The sequence below is a fragment of the Panthera onca genome, chromosome A1 (genome assembly GCF_046562875.1).
Source record: "Panthera onca isolate mPanOnc1 chromosome A1, mPanOnc1 haplotype 2, whole genome shotgun sequence".
Classification (NCBI taxonomy): domain Eukaryota; kingdom Metazoa; phylum Chordata; class Mammalia; order Carnivora; family Felidae; genus Panthera; species Panthera onca.
Window position 1 is genome coordinate 165,123,926 of NC_138339.1, and position 15,757 is coordinate 165,139,682.

General features: G+C 37.3%; 1 long non-coding RNA gene across 1 annotated transcript; it reads left to right on the forward strand.

Annotated features, from left to right (window-relative positions):
* The first annotated feature begins 3,074 nt into the window (after positions 1–3,074).
* On the forward strand, positions 3,075–14,427 carry LOC132680255 (uncharacterized). Its single transcript, XR_009610590.3, has 5 exons — positions 3,075–3,182; positions 8,109–8,239; positions 8,855–8,968; positions 11,067–11,491; positions 14,116–14,427. It is a non-coding gene; the product is annotated as an uncharacterized LOC132680255 (long non-coding RNA).
* The last annotated feature ends 1,330 nt before the right edge of the window (positions 14,428–15,757 follow it).

The window sequence follows — 15,757 nt, forward strand, 5'->3', positions numbered from 1 at the left end:
ATACACACATGTAGGTATACTTGAAGTATAATTAACATAGTGCTATATTAATTGCAGGTGTATAATATGATGATTCCACAAGTTTATACACCGTCAGTGCTCATCACAGTAAGTGTACCCTTAATCCCCTTTACCTATTTCACCATTCCCTCCATCCACCACACCCCCCACCCCACCCCCGCCCCGGCAACCACCAGTTCTCTGTATTTAAGAGTCTGCTTTTTGTTTGTCTTTTGTTTGTTTGTTTGTTTTGTTCTTAAATTCCACAATCATGTGGCATTTGTCTCTCTGTCTGACTTATTTCACTTAGCATTACCTGCTCTAGGTTGATCTATGTTACTGCAAATGGCATGATCTCATTCTTTTTTATGGCTGAGTCGTGTTTCATTGTATATATACACCACATCTGATCTATCCATTTATCTGTGGATGGGTACTTGGATTGCTTCCATATTTTGGCTGTCGTAAATAGCGCTCCAGTAAACATAGGGATGCATATCTTTTTGAGTTTGTGTTTTTGTTTTCTTTTTATACATACTTAGTAGGATTACTGGATCATAAGAATTCTATTTTTAATTTTCATGAGCAAACTCCATGCTCTTTTCCATGGTGGCTGAACCAACTTTCCTCCCCACCAACAGTGCATAAGGGTTTCTCTTTCTTCACATACTCTCCGACGCTTATTTCTTGTCTTTTTGATTCTAGCCATTCCGACACATTTAAGGTGATATCTCATTGTGGGTTTTTTGATTTTTGTTTTTTAAGATTTTATTTATTTATTTTTAATGTTTACTTATTTTTAGAGAGAGAATGAGAGAGAGAGAGAGAGTGCAAGCAGAGGAGCCACCCAGGCGCCCCACATTGTGGTTTGATTTGTATGTCCCTGATGTTTAGTGATGTTAGGCATCTTTTCATGTGTCTGTTGACCATTTGTCTGTTTTCCTTGGGGGGGAAAAAACTCTCTTCAGGTCTTCTGCCTATTTTTTATTGGATTATTTGTTCTTTATTTGTTTTTGGTGTTGAATTATAGAACTTCTTTATATAATTTGGATATTAACTGCTTGTTGGATATATCCTTTGCAAACATTTTCTCCCATTCAGTAGGTTTCCTTGTCATTTTTGTTGATAGTTTATCAAACTCTTTTTTATTAACTTTAGTTTCAAATATATGTATATTTATAATATACAGATATACACATATATAATATACATATATATGCATATAAAAATATACATATATACATATATAATATACATATATATATATATATATATGAATTGTGTATAGTAAGGAATATCTTAAACAGATGGTTGTTTGGCATAGTGTCACAAAAATTAAATCACACAATAAGTTCCAGAAACTGCAGTACTATCAATATTTTTGTTTCTTTGAGGTTGATTCTTCTGGTTTCCAAATGTCCCTTCCAAACGTCCCTAATAAAACGACTTAATAGATGGGGTGCCTGTGTGGCTCAGTCGGTTGAGCGTCCAACTTCAGCTCAGGTCATGATCTCACAGTTTGGGAGTTCGAGCCCTGCGTCTGGCTCTGTGCTGACAGCTCAGAACCTGGAGCCTGCTTTGGATTCTGTGTCTCCCTCTCTCTCTGCCCCTAACCCACTCGCATTCTGTCTCTGTCTCTCTCAAAAAAATAAATAAACATTAAAAAAATAATAAAACAACTTAATAGAAAAAAATTTAAATGATCATATAGAATGCCTCAATTAGTATTATTCAAATTCTGTCCCTTCATCTTTACAATTATTGTATTAGAATTGTTTATTTCAAACTAGCTGTTCAAACACATGGAGACAGGGACTGTGGTGAAAGCAAATCTAAATGATACCCAATCTCTATAAACTTTTTCTTGAAATGAATGACTAGGTTAGTCAAGTGTTTTTCAAGAACACTTCTATAGCTGAAAGTTCTCTAATTTAGCATCAATGAAGAATATAGTATTTACTAAGCAACAAGTATGCAAATTTGATATTTAAACATGCATTACTAAATTGAAGAGAAACAATCTAATTGTTTAGAACTTAGACCAATAGAATATTTTGTTGAGGAGGACTTTTTTTTTATAGTTTTATTTTTTAACATTTACTTATTTTTGAGAGACAGAGTGAGACAGAGCATGAGCGGGGGAGGGGCAGAGACAGGAGACACAGAATCCAAAGCAGACTCCAGGCTCTGAGCTGTCAGCACAGAGCCCAATGCGGGGCTCAAACTCATCTACCGGGAGATCATGACCTGAGCCAAAGTCGGGCGCCTAACCGACTGAGCCATCCAGGCGCCCCTGTTGAGGAGGACTTTTTAATCATGAACTGGGGAAATATCGATGGCATGCTGTGAAGCAGAATCATTGTCCTTTGAACTCAGTGCAATTTCTCACTGTGGTTTTCTCAAAATGAAAATGAAGCTGGTATCTAATGTGTTTTCACAGCACAAGTGCACAGTTAATCTTGTATATGGATAAGACACCTTTGCTAAATGCTAGAAAAAACGGATAGAACTAGCTTTCGGTGTTCTTGCAATATCTTCACTACCTTCCCTTTATTTAAAGGACTTTGGATCTATAATTTTACTCAAATGTGGGAATTGAGTGGGGATTAAAACTCTATTTTGGTAGTTTCAATCAGGCCTTTATGCACGAGAGCTAGAATACTTTTTAATATTGGAGATATAATAGTACCTTAATGAGAGGACATTAATTATGATACTTGGAAATCCATGGTCGGTTTATAGCTACAATAATCTATGAGTCCTATAATTTTGATGATTCTAATGGCCCTAATGTTCATTAGGGCCACAACAGACCTTTGCCTCTTGTAAATAAATCCCATGTCTTTGGTTTCTGACAACAGGAACACTGCCAATCCCAGTGTTTTGGGAGAGACCTGTGTTACTTTGGCATCGCTTACCTGTAATCTCTTTGGATAAAAGTTATCTAATCTATGGATAAAACGAATGGTCTGGGAGAATCATAGTGAATGGTTAAGTAGGTCCAATCTGGACAGACATTCTAACATTCCATATTCCAAAGTTCTTATATCCTTCTTACCTTAAATACAATGAATTTCTGCCATTGTACTCCTCATGGGTTTCCATTGGGACTAATTTTTAGACAACAAGCTTATTAAACAACTAGAAATAAGTCCAACTGATCAAAGTAACCAGAGGTTTTGGTAAGGATCCAATTTGATTTTTTTTTTTTTTGATTGAGCACCTTCAGAACCCATTCCTTTGAAAATACTCAAAAAGATTACTGATATAAATAAGTCTGGCAATCCTTTTACTATGTCATTTTTTTTCCTGTGTACACTTAGCTTCTATTCTAAGCTTAGCTCTAACCAAATTCTATGTGTAGATACAATGAAGATTGGGTAGATAGGAAGGGGGATGAGAATTGTGTTCTCAGTCTTAGGTAATTCCCTCATTTGCCAATGATGTTAAAATGGACTGGGAAATGGACACATTTATACCTTTCTTCTTATTATCCTAATAAATAGCTTTTTCTGTTTATGCTAATAAAAATTAATTGCTCTTCCATTCAAGGACTCTGAGGGATAAAGGTTACTTAAAGGTTAAGACACTGAACAGGAAAGAATTAGAAACTGGTTCAGTGAAATGGGGATATACGGGAAGATTCAGAGAATGTGGCCACCAGATTCAGCCTTCCTAGGACATCACTTACTAGACTACTAAACCTCAGATGCAAACCTTAAACTTTCATTTTTATATCGTCCACTCAAGTTTCAAAATACTTGATGGTAAGATACATTCAGTTGCCTTTGGGATTTTCTGATTTCATTTTGACTTCAAAGGGCATAGGAAGGAAGAGACCACACACTGTTTTTGTTTATTTGTTTAAGGGAGAGATGGGACTCCATGTAGCACAAAGTCTTGCATAAAGTAGGAAGCAGGCTGTGAGGATTCACACACACACACACACACACACACACACACACACAAAGAAAGAAAAAGAAAGAAAAAAAATGACCAATATCTAGATATAGCCAGAGACTTTTATGATAAGTCAATACTGTATGTCCTTTTCTTCATCTCCAGTGTTCAAGGCAATCTGAACACTAAAAATTATACTATAAAATTACCTTTATTTAAAAAATATAAGTGAATTATTGCCTGTAGGTTTTCTTCCAGGCAATAATAGCTTCAAGCAGGACAGATGATACAAAGCTATTTTAAGAATAGCATGTGTGACGTTTATCCTGTGACTGACTTTTAGGATTAATTTCATTTAATAGTTTTCCACATAAATTTGTATTAATTTAAGTCTTTGAATAGATGTAAGGTCAAAAGTAGATTTGGTACCATTCTACTTTGAGCTTGGATGGACCACGTACCTTGGAGGAAAATAAAATCCATCTTGGTGCAAATAAATCCATCTCTGTTATGACGTACTTGCTACAATAAGTATGACTCATAACTTCCTGCTATTATAAGATACTCAGTGGCAAAACAAAATATTCATGTCTAAATTATAACATATTGATTAAATGTTTTTGATTGCTTTGTAGTTTTCTCATGCCGTCAACAATGCCCTAGAGGTATTAATTTATGTTTACATAAGATTTATTCACTTTTATGGTACTTTTGGATGGCCTTAAAAATAATTAATATATTAATTTGCATATGGATGTGATCATGGGTGAATTAGAATATTTATTTTGTTTTAATATTTCCAGATTTATATTCAGTAGACTAACTGTATGTACAGATTTTATAATATTGGATAGAGTGATTATTCTTTCTTCTCATCTTTTTTAGTTATAGTTTTACAGATATGGCCTAGTCCTAAAATACACAAGAGTTTTCCTTTACTGTAGTAGGTTTCTAGTAAGTCAATGTAAAACTTTGCAATATGGTGTCACAAAAAAAATTGTTTTGAAAATAGACATTTTCATTTTTTTTTCTCAAACCAGTGTTTAAAGTAATCAATCTCATATTTTATTTCAGTCGTATACCTTGAAATTCGTACACTGATTTGTCAGTCTTGAAAATTAAAGAATGAATATTTTAACATAATTATAACTCCGATGAATAGTCTTAGAATATAAATCAACTGTATGTTTGCTCAAAGAAATTTCAAATATTCTTTAACCATATCATAAACTAAACATTTGTTACCAATTTCCTACTGTTAGTTTCTTTGTCTTAATCCTCAATATGTACTCTCTAACAGACTTTTTAGTAATGAATTGTAGGGGAAGTAGAATCTTGGGCAAAATAAATTTTTATGACTGTTTTCTATAGTTATTTAAAGGATTTCTAAAGAAATAGGATATGGAAGGACAATTAGTTTAAAAATTGTCCAAGTTAACACAGAACAAAAATGTCTTTTGATTTTTAATGATGTCTTGCTAAATGTCTAATGTTGCATTCTAATCATTTTTGATTAAGCATTGCCAGACTTAAATTAGATATTGAATCATAGAATAAACTTTACGTTACATACACGTTATATTCTTTATTTCTGTGTATCCGTTTTAAGAAAATATGAAGTTCCTTAGTTCAACCAAACTTTAGTAACTCTAACACTTTCATTTTAATGCATTTTAGGAAGGTACACGGAGACATAATCAATACGGATCTAACACCCACTCATAATGCTTTGGAATTGAACCGAAAGATCATTTTGAAGGAAAATAATACATAAGGGGTACTGCTCTTACTGCTAATGTCAAACCCCTTTTCAGGGAAAGAAAGAGAAAACTAAGAAAACAAATTTGTCTCTGAAGAGATGGAAATGATAGGTACATTAGACCATTAAAGCCTTCCTGTTGTCTCTGCCTTACTCATTTACCAAGGCACTGCTCTTGTGCATCTGTTGTCATCCATTATTTATGCATCTTATTCATGCCGCTGCAAACAGTGCCAGTGGTATGCATCCTTTGTTACCGTGTTTTTTCAGACAGTGTAAATAAATAAGCAGAAATTCAGACCATCTATAATGTTACGACTCTCCTTCCTTCTGTTCATTTATGTGGATGCTTCGCATGTTGCACACCTTCTAATATCCTTTTCCTGTTTTTCATTATTTAATTCATGCTACCTCAAGCCTATTAATAAATAAGTATCTTGATGTCTTGTTCTGCCTTTCTGAAATTCTCAAGGGAGCATACAGATTAAACCTCTGTTAGAATTTTTCCCACATTACTAGTTTGGTACAAGTGAATTACATATGTAAACACAAACATTGATGTTCATATATTTATAATTGATGCATATTAATATATAAGCAATATAAGGAAGTGATTAACCTGTCGGATGCCAGCAGACAAAGTGAACACATCACATTTCTGCTTTAAGTCTATCTGGGTATAATCTTGACCCACATTTTCATGCAGTATTGAAATTGCCAAATGGAATTTCATAATCATCATTTGCGCTTCCCATTTTCCCGGATGATGGAAGTGGTTCCCGTAGGGATGCGTCGGTTGATCTGACTTAGTACCAGTGAAAAAATGGCCAGTGTGCACCATTCAGTGTCATGATCCAAATTAAGTTCAAAGAGAGAATCTGGTATTCGGGATGCGGGTTGATTTGCTTCTGCTTCTTACAACCCAGAAAACACATAGCATTTCTATCCCTTTGTTAACTGCATTCCCTCTTTATACCCTCTTCGTGTTATTTTGTCCCTGGCACACTCGTTCTTTAGCATGGCTATTTCTTCTTTTTCCCTGCCCCCCATTTCAAAGAAGGATTTCAGATGAGAACTGAATCATAGTTTAATTTTAATCTTGTTCCCCTTGCCCAAAGAGACATATCTAGAAAAATGTTTCCATGGCCAATGTCAAAGAAATTATTGCCTGTGTTTTCTTCTAAGAGTTTTATGGTTTCAGTTCTCACATTTAGGTCTTTCATGCATTTTGAGTTTATTTTTGTGTGTGGTGTAAGAAAGTGGTCCAGGTTCATTCTTTTGCGTGTGGCTGTCCAGTTTTCCCAGCCTCATTTGTTGAAGAGACTGTCTTTTCCCAATTGCATATTCTTGCCTTCTTTGTGGTACACTAGTTGAGCTTATAAGCATGGGTTTATTTCTGAGATGTGATAAACACTTTAAATATAGTGCTGATTAATAGTGTGGGTCCTAAATTAAAAAGGCTGAGAAACATCGTACAGGAAGCAGATCACTTTCCTGGAAAGACAGTTAACTTATAATTGCGTAAAGTTTAAAATTTTCAATAACGTTCTGTAAATACTACCACCTTTGACTCTTACACCAATTCTGAAGCTTTCCTAGTAGATGATGTGATCTCTGGTTCACTACAAAAAAAAAATGTGACTTAAGGGTGCCTGAGTGGCTCAGGCAGTTAAGCATCCAACTTCGGCTCAGGTCATGATCTCATAGCTTGTGGGTTTGAGCCCCGCATCAGGCTCTGTGCTGACAGCTCAGAGCCCGGAGCTGCTTTGGATTCTGTGTCTCCATTCCTCTCTGCCCGTCTCCCACTCAAGCTCTCTCTATCTCTTTCTATCTCTCTCTCTTAAAAATAAAATAAATGTTAAAAATTTGTTTAAAATGTGACTTAGATTATTTTCCTTTTCTGCAGTACCTAAAAGGAGGGTAGGAGGGCGTGGTATCTCAGGACACAGAGGTACAATTCTGAACTCCAATTTCTAATCTGGAGTTGCGTCTGGAAAAATCAGGTGAGGGAATTAAATCCTACCCTGAGAATATTCCCCTTGTCAGGTATCGTCTTAGGTATTTTTGAGAGTGTTTTGTTTTTGTTTTTTGTTTTTGAGCGGTCGTGAAATTATCAGACTCACATGAAAACATTTCAGAAATTGAGAAGATTTTGAAAAGGTAGAGAATAGAATCCCGCTAAGGAAATGAAATATCCTGTATGTAACGCTCCATGCTAAGTCCAAAAGATAAACTCTGGTTAATATAGGTGGGTTATATATAGATCAATACCAGCCTTTGTAAGAAGGATATAAGTCTTATTTGGCTGAAGGCTTAATATCAGACAACAGAGAGTGAGGGAGGACAAGAATGCCAAAGTGAGTGAAGCCAGCCTGATGAGGAATAGAGCCAGTGAGGGAGACAAGAATATTCTCACTCTTCCATGAACTTGACACATCCCACCTACAAGCTGCATTTGCGCTTCAAGAAGGACATTCACGAACTAATTTAAACCGTCCAGAGAAGAAGGATGACGGTGGGCTAGGAGATCATCTCCTATGAGGATGTGAGAGAACTGAGGAGACTCCTCTCTACCAGGAGGTAAGCCGGTTGAGACTGGGGTGGGGAAGGATTGACAGGTGTGGAAGGAGCTGTTTTCACAAAATATTTCAGGGCGTTGCATGAAAGAACATTTAAACTTTTCCGAACAGGAACCCTCAGGTGTAGACATCAATGCGGCGTCCTATCTTTTGAAAACGATGTTATCCATCCAGCAGTTGAAAGCGCTGCTTTTTGATATGTTGCGAAAGAGTGCTGGCATCTGGATAACCTTGTGCGTCCATTCTGAGATTCTATTATTTCATTAATGGTACATTGCATCCCTGCACAATAACGTAGACATGGCGCTACAGCCTGGTTAGCACCTGCGTAAGAACTTGCGGCTTTGTGTGTTGTTCTACGATATATAAAATAGTAGAAAATATAGTTTGGGTACCTTGAGTACTGATAACATGAAACATGGAATTGAACGGAGTGGCAGTGTAGCTGGCTTCTCCTTAGTTTCACAAAACAGGTGTATGACGGTGTGTGGAGGAACAAAATTTGTCTGAAGGAACAATAAAAACCAACAAAAAACATAATGTTAGCATCCGAAGCAGGATAAGAAGCTTAGTATAACATTTTAATCCTAACATTTTAATTATATTTTCTCAATAGGTATTTGCTCAATGGATGAACGTATAAACGAATTACAAAGCAGGCAGCTTGTTTTCAACACTTCAGTGAGATTTCTAAATGGACCACTCATTTAATATAAGAAAATGTCTGAAGGTAGGGGAAACATAGCCCTAGGTCTCAATTTCTTCTTGACATGGGCCCGAAAACATGTTTTTAATGGTTTTACCTGGGTCCTGCGCCACTGTGAAATGTCACTGAACCCAGGTAGAGGGAGTTGGGGTTTTTGATCTTGTGCTAAATCAGGCTCACTATGGGTGGCAGCTGGTCTATAATTGAGAAGCAAAGTCTGGCTGTTTGGGGTGTGGGCATTCCCTGTATAATTACAGCAATGTGCTGGCTTGGCATATCATCAAATATTCTTTTTGAACCTGTCTGATCACTTCCAGAGAGAGAGGAGGTTCTATTTTGTTATGGTTTGTTGAACCATCATTTAGAAAGATGCTTCCTCCATTTTAGTGGAATGGCTTTTAGTGCTGGGTGTTTTAGTCATGTCTACAAGGGTCTACTAGATGCTGACAATGCCAGAAGCTTGTTTTAATAATCCAGAAAGGTAAGAGAAAAGAAATGGAGATTTTTGCAACAGAGGTTACATTTGAAATGACCCAGGGTAAGAATGATGTATAGAGGCAGATTAAGTCTTGAGGAAAATCAAAGGCATAAATCCTATTTGCTTGAATCTCGCAGATATTCCAGAGATGAGCCATGTTCAGTGGTGAAAATTCTCTTTTCTCTTGACAGTATTTCATTCATGCCCCTACTTTTAAGTGTTAAAATTCTATTTGGGAATATATAATGTTGCTTTTCAAGTCACTTGACGTAAAATGTCTTACTACATGAAAATTTTTGTTTTCAGTCCTTGGAACAGAAAGAAAACATATCCGATTGCATAACGTTTGACAGTTCGTAAGGAAAGCCTAACTCCTGAGGTTGACGTTGAAATGAACGCTAATGCGTGTTCATTAAGGATTTTTGGTACCCAAAGTTTTGAAATACAGTGAGGATGCTGGGAGAAATTCCCCATTCTGGAAGTCTTCTGGGATCCTTTTATCTTTTTTTAACCACTTGATTTAAATGCCTACTGGATTTAGGGGCTTTGTACCATCTCCATTTACAGCTCAGAGTTGAATGCAAGTGAAAGTTTTTCTTCTCTTGTTTTGTGTCAGTTACGACTACTTTTGGTTACATAGAAAGCAAACCCGTCCAGAGTACTTTACAAAGTAGAGAGCTGTTTTCCCCCCTCACAAATGTAGGTAGTACAGGCTTGTGCAAAGGCTTGATGATGTTATCAAGGACACAGATTTCTTCTAATTTCTTGCTTAGCTTATGGCTTCTCATTCTCATGTTAGTACATCTCTAGCCATCTTCCTCACAGGAAGAAGGTTAAGGAGAGCAAAGGATAAAACGCAAAAGCCTAGAAGACGTATGTCAGCAGTTACTTATATTAACATACCGCTGTTCACACATTTTGGCAAACCTTATCTGCGAGACATTCTGGGAAGATAAATATTTTAAATTGGGTACATTGCAACATTATACAAAAAGTAGGAAACTGTTAGTAAGGAAGAAGTTGTGAATGACTAGGTCCCGAACAGGCACCTGAAAGTGGTTCCCACAAAGCTATTAAAATTTAAAGGGGAAAAATATATATCTAATTATACAAAAAAGTAAATGGTCAGTGCAGAGTATCGAGGAAAACCAGAAAACTGAAAGAAAAGCCAACAATTTTAAAAAGTTAACTGAAACCCTACCTCCTGAGAGAAATAATGTTAATAACAGTTAATGCTCTCTTCTTCTCTTTCTTACACTTGATCTCTTGTTCTCTGTGTGTATTTGTACTTCGTGTTGGTTTTGAAAAAAAAAAAAAATAATGCTAAGGAGTATATTACATCCGAGTTCAATTCTCTTAACCTTGACCATTATGAATATTTCCAGTAGTAATAGCTACTAAGCTACTATTTTACAACAGTCTTTAAACGTTACTACTTTCTATTATATGCATATGCCTTTTCCGCAGCAATTGCCTTCATGTTTACACTCGAATTTCATTCCTAATTATAGAATGACAGCAGTGTTCCCTAAATGTCCCTTTACTTGGAGTCGCACAACCTGGGTTTGGTCCTAGTTCTATTAGTGAAGTTTCTGAAAGGTTTGGGAAGGCGGCCAGTCACTCATTTTCTTCCTTCCTCCCAAGATTATAGCCAATCAAGAGACTGACATGGCGGACCAGAGACCTGGGATTAAAACAGCTGAGCTATCTCTAATAAAAGTTATATTGGAGAATAAGCCTTGGCCCTGTGGCCCTATTGGCCTCCTAACACGTGTGCCTTCAAATCCTCAGACTACTTTATTCCATTCCCCGACAGTCCTGGACAACGGCCGACCCACTGAATTTATCACATCGTTAAAAAGCAAACTTGACTGTTACTTCATGGAGACGTGGTGGAGAGCCCAGCAGAGGCTCAGCCTCTGTGTCTGGTCCCATCTCCCAAGCCCTGCAGTGAGGGAGGGAGACCAGCCTTTGTGTAGAGGGAGGCCCTGGGCGTGAATATGGACACAGGAGCTCAGGAAACCTGTGTCCTCCCCGGTGTCGTCAACAATCCTGCTGTGTGACCTTGGGTAAGCATTTTGACTTCTTTTAGACTTTGTTTTATCAGGTTAAATTGAAAATAATGCTATTTACCATGCAGGAGATTTGGAAAGATTGAATAATGCCATATTTAAAATGAATACTGAAATTTAGGTCTGGGTTTTCTGAACCGTAGATTTGATCCAACACACCATTACTTTGTTGTTGTTTCTGTTGTTAATGTGTAATGCAGAATTAAGGATTAAGGGGCCAACATCAACCCAAACAGCATTTAGGTGCTTTTTCCTCAATACACAATTAAAAATAAGTGTTAGTAGTGGTAATAATAGCAATTCAAGATGATGAAATATGATAGGTAGACAAATAATGTGATAAATTGAGTTTTATATTTTCTTGGCAGTTTTTCAATGTGATTTACAAAGCTGTATTTTTTTGGAAAACCACTTTTTTTGTTTTTTTTTAAGAAAAATATGTATTTCAACATTTCTCCTTATTCTCGTTTGATATTGACATCGTCGTATCGCTTCTCGGCCTTTTGGCTAAGATCAAGTGTGATATTGACATCGTCACGGACCTCTCATGCCCTCTTTTTGCAGAAAGAAAGCAGATACATATTAATGTCATTCTGTGTCATCCGTGTGTCCGGAGGGGTGAGGGGGTATTCCCTAGGGCCTTCATATTTGTGTCGAGAGTATATAAAACTGTTATTATTGTCCATTTATTTTGATACTTGGTTATACTATCTTTTTTAAAAATTTTTAATGTTTATTTATTTTGAGAGAGAGATAGAGGGACCGAGCGTGAACAGGGGAGGGACAGAGAGAGAGGGAGACACAGAATCTGAAGCAGGCTCCAGGCTCTGAGCTGTCAGCACAGAGCCCAAAGGAGGGCTCGAACTCACAGACTGCGAGTTGGTGACCCAAGCCGAAGTCGGACGCTTGACCTGAGCCACCCAGGCACCCCTTGGTTACGCCATATTTAATTTAGATGACACTGACTGAATTTTTTCCTCAGCAGTTTTGTGGGATTTCTCAGAGGCAAGTGGAAGTAGAAAGTTAAGGGGATTCCACAGTGTCTGTCAGACCTCTAGAGATCACATGTGCCAGAAGGCCCCACTATGCCTGCAAATGACCTCAGGGTTGTGGGATCGAGCCCTGCGTGGAGCCCTGCACCTACTTAAGATTCTCTCTCTCTCTGCTCCTCTTCCACTCTCTCTCACTCTCCTCTCTCTCTTTCTCAAATAAATAAATAAATAAATAAATAAAAACCCTTGAAGCCCCCAGATGCTAATCTGAATGATGGAAAAAAATAAATGCTGGGTGGGGGACACTACGAAATTCATGGCTTCAGTGCAATTTTGAAGAGCTTTAAAAATAACTTAGTAAGTACTATTTGCCCAGGCAGGCAATACGCTACAGATACAGCTTGTAGAATGCAGAGTTTTACATTCAAATTAAAAATCAGTATCGGGGCGCCTGGGTGGCTCAGTCGGTTAAGCGGCCGACTTCGGCTCAGGTCATGATCTCGTGGTCCGTGAGTTCGAGCCCCGCGTCGGGCTCTGTGCTGACAGCTCAGAGCCTGGAGCCTGTTTGGGGTTCTGTGTCTCCCTCGCTCTCTGACCCTCCCCCGTTCATGTTGTCTCTCCCTGTCTCAAAAATAAATAAACGTTAAAAAAAAAATTAAAAAAAAATCAGTATCTTAATCCATCAGCATTGTGAACAGATTTGATAAAATCCTTTTTTCCTTTTTATCGCCTTACACTTTTTGGAAGCTAAGTTCATCACTGACACAGCAAATAGACCGTCTTTATGCCCCGGCATAGAAGTAGTAAAAAATATGACTGATCTTACTTTTTGTGTAATCCCCACAAGGGAGGCAGGCTGGCAAAAAAAAAAAAAAAAAAAAAAAAAAAAAAAAAAAAAAAAAAAAATTGAATGAGCTGCTATGGTTTTTATTTATTATTAAAATCTATTACACTTTTTTCAAATGCAAATGGGGTTTAAATTTGACGCTTCTTATCTTAAATCTGTTATGGTCATTCCAATTTCTGTTGTGTTAAATTACCTCCTCCTTTACTTTCTTATCCATAAAGTCCTTGTCTAGACCCTGGCTAACTAATATATTTAGATTAATGAAATGTCTTTCTTGTAGTGCTCTGCCTTTCTGGCTTCAAGCCTTTCTGACTTTCAGCTAATCCTACTCTTATGCATGATCCAATCCAGAGGGATAAATGATCATAAAAGACTCCATTTTATTCCCCACTACTTAACATTACTTGACTCCAAGTATATCCATGACCTTGACTTATTTCTGGCCGCGATGTCTCATTTCTCAAAGTCTCATTCTTTCATTACTCATTCTTTTTCCTCAATCCCACTTAATATGAGCCCCACACTTAGAATTGTTCTCCACAGCCTGGCCTGTATTTGTGTCCTTCCACACATAACACCCCCAACAGATACCTGGCAAATGATTTCCTCATTGCAGAGTTATGTGGCATCATCTCCAACCACTTGGCTGCACTGGCCTCTTCTTGCAGATTTTGTCTGCAAAGCCTCCTACTTCTTACGAGCTAATTTTTATATAGTGTGTGAAATCTACATGGTCATTCTCTTCCCTCTTTGGATTCCTTAACCCACATCTAACTCCTCAGTTCACTAGGATCCTTGGTGATACGAACCCAGAAGATAAACCTCATAATGCCTGTCATCACCGTGTGTTTAGCAACTCAACAACAACAACAACAACAACAACAACAACAGTTTTCTCATATAACCTTCACTTTCAAGAATTTAGTAAATAATTTTCCATGAACGCCCATGAAAAAAAATGTCTGAAACGACTTCCCATAATTCTCTGACATCGTAACTACAGTGAACAGAATCTGGGTGCAAAGATACAAGGGTTTTATTCCCAAGTGCAGCATTTATTAGCTTTGTAATTTTGAGAGATTTCTTATCTGTGAGATGCCACAAATAAAGCTCATACTTTGCCTTGTTGTGTTGAATATTAATTAAAATAATGAACATAAACAGCACGGCACTGTCTAGTGCATTGTGAAATCTCTTTAGTTAATTTTTAACCATCATTTCAAAGGTACTATCAATTGTGGGTTCAAATAATGGTCCACAGAGGAGTGTGGTCTGGTGGGATCTGTGACCTGAAGATCTGGCTCTGCCTCTTGTCTCTGGTAATTTATAGAAGCAGGAGTTTGGGTAAGCCACTTAACCTCAGTTGTAAAATGAAGGTATTAACGAATGCATTATGGGACTCTGGCGATGGTGAACTGGTTTCTTGACTTAGGGGAATACTTCATAAATGGTAAGTGTTATGTCACTGTTATGGAAATCCGGGGTTGTTACCTTATAAGAAAGCACAAGTATATGCATTTTATGTGTAGTTTTTACTCAATCGTGTTTTGGGTTTAAGCATAGGAGCAGAAATCGCCACTAATAATAAAAGTAAAGATGGAAAAACATACATACTGACAAGGAATTAGAAGGAAGATTGATTTTAGAAGGAAGGCCCCGCAATATCTATTTGTTTGTAGATACTTTGCTACCTTGCACTGTGTGACAGGGGTAAGCATTTTGTAAGTACTGCATTTTAGTAAAGTTAGACTTACTTTGGTAGGTTAGTAAAGTTAGACTTTACTTTAGTAAAGTTAGTCTTGGTTCATGATCCTATGAGTCATTATAAATAGCTTATTTTGAGCTTACTATTAAATAGTCTTAGAAGGTGTTTCTTTTCTGTTTCTATTCTGGTGACACCAAAAAAAAAAAAATCCTTTGTGCCTTTGCCGTGTTGTGATATTCATAAAAAATTAAAAGTGGGGCTCCTGGGTGGCACAGTCGGTTAAGAATCCGACTTCAGCTCAGGTCATGATCTCGCGGTTTGTGAGTTCGAGCCCTGCGTTGGGCTCTGTCCTGACAGCTCGGAGCCTGGAGCCTGCTTCGGATTCTGTCTCCCTCTTTGTGCTCCTCCCCTGCTCATGATCTGTCTCTCTCAAAAATAAATAAACATTAAAAAAAAAATTAACTAGAGTCCCTCAGCATCACCAAATTACTTTTTTTTGTTTTAAGTTTTGTTTTGTTCTGTTTTTTTTTTTTAATTTATTTTGAGAGTGAGAATGAGCAGGGAGGGACAGAGAGAGAGGGAGAGAGAGAATCCCAAGCAGACTCCACACTGACAGCTAGGAGCCCAATGTGGGGCTTGATCTCAAAAATCATGAGATCATGACCTGAGAGGAGACCAAGAATCAGACGCTTACCTGCCTGAGCCACTCAGGTGCCCCT